Genomic DNA, 7,786 nt, shown 5'->3' with positions numbered 1-7,786 from the left:
ACACACAGATTTTAGTCACTATAAGATCTTGCAATCACTGTTTTCCACCCATGAGTGTATTGTCTTAAGACCTGCTGGTTAACCTAAACATGCTCAGACCGTCGTGTCCTCCTCGTGTTTATTTAACTCTCTGTGCTGACCTTTACCCCTCTCCCCACCACTCCTCTGCCAGTTACGACGCCTTTTGTTTGGAGTTTACATCTGGTTGGAGGAATACCATGCACAAGCATTATTCTGTTTTAGTGCTCACAATCTTGCTAACAGAAGACGGACAGCGGTGTAAAAAAAAAAAAAAAGAGGACAATGTTCACAAAGTCTTAAACATGTCAGAATTGTTGATCGAGTGCCACAGCTGCTTGGTGTACGTGAAGTCTTGTTTTGCTTTAGCTCCAATGTGCCGTTGCTCTGATTGATGTCTGGTTCGTGGCTGAATCCTGGCAAGCCGTGGAGGTCTGTGTTGTGGATCGTAGCCATCTGCTGGCACGGTGTGGACAGCTCAGAGCTCTATCATATTGTTTACTAAAGAGGGCAGTCATAACACTGCACTGGAAATTCTTAAGTGTATGATGAGAATGCCAGGGATGGAGAGGGTGCAGTATTCCCTTATATTAAAGCTTATTATTTGTTGTGTCTCATAGGAAGACATTCTCCTGTATTTCCAGCTGGCTCGGGGACTCATAGCCTTTGGCAGAATGCCCTTCCTGTAGTTGAATGGCTGCACCACAGAAGGAGGTGGCATTATGAAAAGCTGCAGAGAGACTTAGAGGTCAATCAGCCAAAAGGTCTCCACATAAACAGCTCGAACTAACACATTCAAGCTGTCTATGAAAACAAACACTGGAAAGTAAGGGTTTAAGGTTTGCATGCGGGTCAGAGTCTTTAAGATGCAGCGCTAGAGAGTATGTCATGGCTGGATGGCAGCGCTGCCACCTGCAATAATACTGAACACTGTAAAAGTCGAGGTATTTGTTGGAACAAGACTGAAAATTAGGACAGTGTGCTGGTTTAAAAGCCCCATAATTCCTGATATTAAAGTGGCACTCTAATCCAAAATCACAACTTTGCCTCAGAAACTTTATAATCCGTAAAGCATTTACAGCAAAACCCGTCTATCTTGAATCCCATGAGATAACTGTAGTGTTAGTAATGTGGTATAGAAGCATCTTATCTGTCAAACATACTGAATTTACTAAAACCAAACAGGAATCCCCCAGGTAGAAAATCAAGCCAAAGGGGAGGTGCTAAGAAATTATAGTTTCATCGGTAGAAGCTGCTTTTATGTTAAACTGCTTAACGCTACAATGGAAATTTTTACAGTCTACAAATACAGCTGTGGTCCCTTCATAACAGCTAAACATGGGCTAGATTCACACATTTAGTAACAGGTATGGTGAGTAAAATCCTGGTGTTTTATATGTATCTGTTACATGTATTTGTATTTAGTGCTAATAAGCAGGTGTCTTTGTCTGGTTAAACTAGCTAACTTAGCATGCCGCCTTCTTGCAACAATATGATAACTTTAGTTTCATTAAAACGCCAACATGGCGGCTGACAAAATGCTAAAATACAGGCTTCAGAGCGGGCCTTGATATACCAAAGAGGTATGTCCATCTTTTACATACACTATGAGCACAGTTAGCATTATGCTAATCATGTCTGCATTTTACAAGTTAAAAGCAATCTCTTAAACCCACCACTTTAGGGGATTGATATTAGATAGGCATGGAATATTACTGCATTTGTTGCACCTTTAGAAAGCAATGTGTTCACGTAGCAGCTTTTTAATGTTTCTAAATAATTTTGCCACATTTTCATTTTGTGGTCAACCTTTATTTACAGTGTTGCTTCACTCCGTTGAGTTTTGTAGGCCTTTGTTTAAGCACAGTTCTGTTAAGGTGCTTTCAGGTTGAGGTCTGAGCATCTGCAACACCTTGATGCTTTTGTCTTTTTGGTTGGGATCATTGTCCTGTTGCATGATCTAGAATAGTTTGGTAAACAGAGGAGTTCATAGACTTCATGAACGCAGGTGCTCAGGTCCCGTGGCTGCAAAACAAGCCCAAATCATCGCCCCTCCAACACTGTGCTTTGACAATTGGTATGAATATGTTTGTGCTGGTATGGTATGCTGTGTTTGGTTTTCACTAGATGTGGGACTGTGCATTACGACCAAACCTCTCCATCTGTGGCCATCTGTCCAAAGGTGAAGGATTCTTGTGGTTTGCTCTGTTGTAATTTTGCAAACCTAAGCCCTGCTTTTCTTTTGTAAGCCTTTCTAATTGTACTTTTGTATTTAACATGCTAGCCTTTTGGGTTTTTCCACATCACTGCACATTCTGACCATTGAGGTGAATTTGCTGGAACATCTACTTCTGGGAAGATTGTGACCTTTTCCAGTCCAGCAAACTGACAGAAATTCTGCTTTGTAGAGGTGGTGACACCTGCCAATGATAAGTTTATAAAGTACAGTTGTTCAGCAGCACCTGGCTGCTACTTACCATCTTAATTCCTATGGAAGTGAGGGTGCACGTTATTTCGAATCCTGTAAAAATGTTTTACTTTATTTCTGGTCTTTCTTTTGCAAATGACTGTATTTGCTGTGTTTTGTTTCTTTTTATACATTTTTGCTCATTTTGTACCAGTAATAAACAATCAGAGCAAACATACTTCAAAGGTTTTCATTACAGATGTAAGATGTCATCAACAGCCACCCGAATAAAACAAAAATCTGCCATACAGTTGACACAGAACAGATGCAGATTTCGCTGAAGCTAATCACCTCAGTCTGCACAAATGCAATCTTCTTCTCAAATGAAAACCTATAAACCTGTGTCTATATGCTAAATATAGCAAAACTTTATTATTATTATTATCATTATTATTATGTTACATTGTGGGTTTTTTGTCACACTGTCACTTTGCTGCTCTTGTTTGCACATTTGCACATGCACTTTGTTGTCTGCTGTCTGTATAAAAAAAAAGTCTTCCTTAGATAGTTAGTTTTTGTTAATTTATGTTGTAATTTATGTTAGGTCAGTCTGTCTTGTCTCTGCTAGCCAGCTAACTAGGCCTCTTAGTTAGCTAGTTTAGTGTTTTCTGTTAATTTATGTTGTAAATTTATGTTGCATGTAGCATCTTGGTCCTGGAGGAACGTTGTTTCACTTCACTGTGTACTAACTGTATATAGTTGAAGTGACAATAAAGCCAACTTGACTTGACTTGACTGGGGTGGCTGTAGCTCAGGTGGCAGAGCAGGTCAGCCACTAATCAGAAGGTCGGTGGTTCGATCCCAGGCTGCCTCCTGGCTGCATGCCAAATATCCTTGGGCAAGATACTAACCCCATGTTTGCCTACTGGTGGTGGTCAGAGGGCCCGGTGGCGCCTGTGTCCAGCAGCCTCGCAGTCAGTGCGCCCCAGGGCAGCTGTGGCTACAATGTAGCTTGCCATCGCCAGTGTGTGAATGTGTGTGTGGATGGGTGAATGACTGAATGTAGTGTAAAGTGCTTTGGGGTCCTATGGACTAGAAAAGCGCTATACAAATGCAGGCCATTTACTTGACTTGACTTGACTTGACCACCACCAATTAGGAACATTAGGGATTTTACAACATCTCAAACAGGCCACTTCCATCTTGACTGTACTTTGTCAGCAGATTAACCAGGTTAAAATAAAATGGTTTCCATATGTATTTCTGTTTCTGGTGATATATGGCTCCTCTGTGCTTGCTAATGAGCTACACTGAGCGCAGGGGTCATCTGGGAAAAGATGGTTTGCAGATTGAGTCCAAATCCCACAGTCAGTGAATAAACTAAACAAAGCCTCACCTACAGAGAGTAATGCTCCAACAACTTTTCTTGTTGTAATTCACCCTTGGATGAAGTCAGCTGAAACAGGATGTTGTCTATCTCTCAGTGGTCCAATAGTTCTCTCTGATTTATGCTCATTCAGCAGGAAGACAGAGGTCTCATCATGTGTCCCTTAGCAAAAGGTGTTGATGAGCATAAGTGGCCCTGTCAAAAGCCCCTATTGTCCCCTTAGGGATGGACATCTGCCCTACCTTTGTGCTTGCTCCTCAACAGGAGACACACTCCTTTTACCATGTAGGGGTTTGAGCCTGTGGTGACATGCGTGGGCTCACTCTTACCTTGTGGAGCGGCTCGGCTCTTTGAACATCAAGGTGGTCGGATGTAGACAAAAAGCTGCTTGTCAACACCTATCTTGTCCCAAAACACAAGACTAAGTGGGCGTACATTGTAGGGACGTGAGCTGTGACGACGCGGCACAAATTTCCGGCCTCTAGTTTGTTACTGATCCGGCTCACACAAGTAGATCTTTGATGGATTTGATTTAAACTTTAATACATAAGCTGGAGCAGAGCTCTGCATACTCAAATGGTTTTTGATATGAAAGCGAGAAGTAAGCAGAATGATATAATTTGAAACGTGTGGTATAGTTAAACGAGGTTCAAATTTTAATGAGAGAGGGCTTGCAACTGTTTGGATCGGCCATGTGTTCACCAAACGCTGCTCCAGTTAACGAGGGTTGGAGCGCAGCAGCTTGCCGCCAGACCAGAGGCTTTGCACCCAGGTGCCAGAGCGCTTGTTGTCGTTTTGACGAGGACAGCAAAAGGCAACCAGCATCTGTGCCAAGCTTTGGTTGTAATTCAACCGGTGCCCAAATGACCATGAAACCACAAGCCATGGATCAAAGCCAGGGGCATGGATATGGATCTCTTTAATGTTGCAGTCTTCTGTTGGTTGATCGTGATTTTAAATGACAGCCATTTATCAAACACACCATCTGAATTTACAGCTTTATATGATGTCAGTTCCACTGAGAGAATATATCTGTTTGTCACTAATGAGTCTGTGGCCCCAGGGAAACACATTTACTGTTGCCTTAAAGACGTGTCCCCACCCTAACAAACGTTTCATGTTAATTTGTTCAACTCAAACATGTGGGTAGAGAGAGGGCAGCTTTTCATGTGTCCCAGTGGGGCTTTCGGCAGAAACTGTGTGCAACCTTGCAAGATCTCACCATGCTCACAGATCTTTGATTCTGCTGTTGGGCAAATTTCATTCTGATGCTGGCCGTCTGTGAGGGCCCATATTTCACGGCTGTCATTCACAAGAGGTGGTCTTAGTTTGAAAGAGAATGGATAATCCCTGTAACATCAGCCTTAATCAAAATCACATTGTCTACAGAAATTGGCCCGTGGTAAGACTTGGAAGTTTATCCTGAATTTAACTTTGATTAGACCGGGTCTTTGGAGTTGGATGGAGTTGCCCACCATACTCTGCTCTTTGATCTACTAGAGCTCTTGCAGGAAGCTTTAGTACCCCTAATCGGCAGTGCATGGACCAGTCCAAGCTTCCCTGAGGGGTGCAGAGAGAACACTGACCCATAATGTGAGCATTAAGGGGTGAGACTGAAAGGAGAAAACAAGGCCAGATTGGCAGACGCACAGTCTGGCTCCAACCATGGATAACCTCAGGGTACTCCTATGCCTAATGTCACATGGTCATTAAATCAAGGAGCCTCCATTAAAGTGGACACAACTGCTTCTGATGCCAGATCTAACACACTGACACTCTTTATGTGAGCGTTACATGGACCATTGCCCAGCGCACAATTGTTAACAATAAGGGAAGTTTGTCAGTGCTTGAGGGCAGTGATAAATTCACAAAACACTGCTCCTTGACCAGAGGCGTAGTATACCATATTGTAAAGATTATCTTGTATAGATTACAGTCCATTTTTTCTCAGGATGTATATAAAATGATAGCGCAGAAGCTAACTATTAAAAATAATCACAGTTTAAAAAATTAATATATTTAATTTTGGAAGAAAATAAAGTCATAGTAGCCTTTAAACTGTTAGTTGTAAATGGCAGTATAAACCTGCTTCTCTGCTTTGCACAACGGCAAACAGAGTACTTTGCAAAACTCTTGTAGCCAGACTTTCTTGTGAGTTTCTTGGTAAAACCCTTGTTGATTCTGTTCATTTGGACGTGGCGTTTTCAGTGGGTTAAGGTTTCGTCACTCATCCAAGTGACTTCTTAAGTCTCAGCTGAATGCAGGTTTCCCCAGCCTTATACATTTGCATAGTGACTGAAACTAGCCCACTGACTGTGAGGTCAGTTTCTTTATCATTATCATGCAAATTGTCATGATAACTGATCTATGGCCACGAGTACCATTCACAGAGAGCTGGGGAATGTCTGCAATCATCGCACTGTAAAATGGTGAAAGATGTACCTTTAGGCTGCTTTTCGATTTTGAGATGGTCTTGAGTTTATGAAGTTTATAAACTTCTCTGTTCTCCAGGCTTTCTGAAGGTCTTTCTTTCTTTGGACATTGGCTGCTTTTTCACTAACTTTTTGTCCATTGTTTATATGTGACTATTTCTTTTTGTTTAACTACTTAACACTGGCCAATGAATCATTCATGTGTAAAAATGGCACCTAATTTAAGTGATGAACCAGACACATAAAATAGGCAAAGAACAAATTTAAATTGAATCTTTAGGCACTTTGTTGCCATCAGCTTGTCACAAAAACATTTCTATAGTTCTACCAAAATGCCTAATATAACAATTTCACAGGCATACAATTGTATTTTTGCACCAACAGGGTGATTCTCAAAGAGCTATTAGTCAAGAGCATGCGATATTTTAGCAAAAAGGGAAATTGAGGAAATTGGTACGAGAAGAGGGAAAAAAAGAAGTGACAGGCCTGAAAAAAATATCTACAGCAGATGAACAGTATCTGAAAGTCATGTCCTTAAGAAATAGAAAATCGTCCAGGACCTGAGAGATGCATCTGACCCTTTAGTTGATGTACATTTTACTGAAACTTCATCAGAAATGGTCTCAGAGGAAGGGCGTATGTCAAAGAGCCATTCTTAAGGAAAGGGAATGGGGGAAAATGTTCAGTGTGCCAGATTTGATATTAGTAATACTGCCATCCAGTTTAGAAGTAATTTAACTTTCTAGGACCTGGCGTCCACATATGTGGAAATCACATTTTGGGTTGTCTAGACCAAAAAACAAAATTTTGCTCTAAAGGGCCTGATATCCACTTACGAGGACATTAAACTGCCACTGCTCTATCGAAATTTAAAACGAATGTCCTCATATGTGGATCTCATTTTTCTCAGAAACAAAAATCATGTATAAAAAAAAAAAATCAGGTAATTCTTTGTTTTTACATTCATAAGGTGCCAATCAGCCCAAATAGAAAAGAGAAATTAAACATGCATGACATGAAAGAGTTCGGGTCTTAGAAGGTTAAATCAGCTGAGCTAAATCACAACAAATAGTGCTGATGAAGGGTACACCATAAAAACTGGCTGGCAAACACTATTTTTGTTATTAATTTTGTTCATCTTTGAGCAGGGAGAGGTAAGAATTTGGTTCCCACGGGGACTGTGTGTGCTAAAATCCAGGGCTGTCCAGTTTTATGGGGAAACTCAGCAGCGTGTGCTGGCCTATAGCTAAGTCTTGGTTGGAGACCCTTGTGCTTCAGAATAATGTTGAATGAGGCTTGACTTCTGTTTCTGGTCACAGGTTGTTTTCAAAGGTCACATGTCTGCTTTGGTCTGTGTCTTCTGCAGTTTTGGGTTGTTGGACTTTGTTCCATTATAATCCACAGAAGATGCCGGTGCCTTTTAAAACCTTTATACATATTTGTCTTTCGTAACTGTGTGAGTTTCCAGTTCACAAACAACACACTTGATTTGACCTATGTTTGCGTTGCCCCCTTTCCCACTCACGTTGATTTGGTTTAAAG

This window comes from Astatotilapia calliptera, chromosome 11 (assembly GCF_900246225.1).
Source record: "Astatotilapia calliptera chromosome 11, fAstCal1.2, whole genome shotgun sequence".
Classification (NCBI taxonomy): domain Eukaryota; kingdom Metazoa; phylum Chordata; class Actinopteri; order Cichliformes; family Cichlidae; genus Astatotilapia; species Astatotilapia calliptera.
This window is presented reverse-complemented; position numbering follows the sequence as displayed.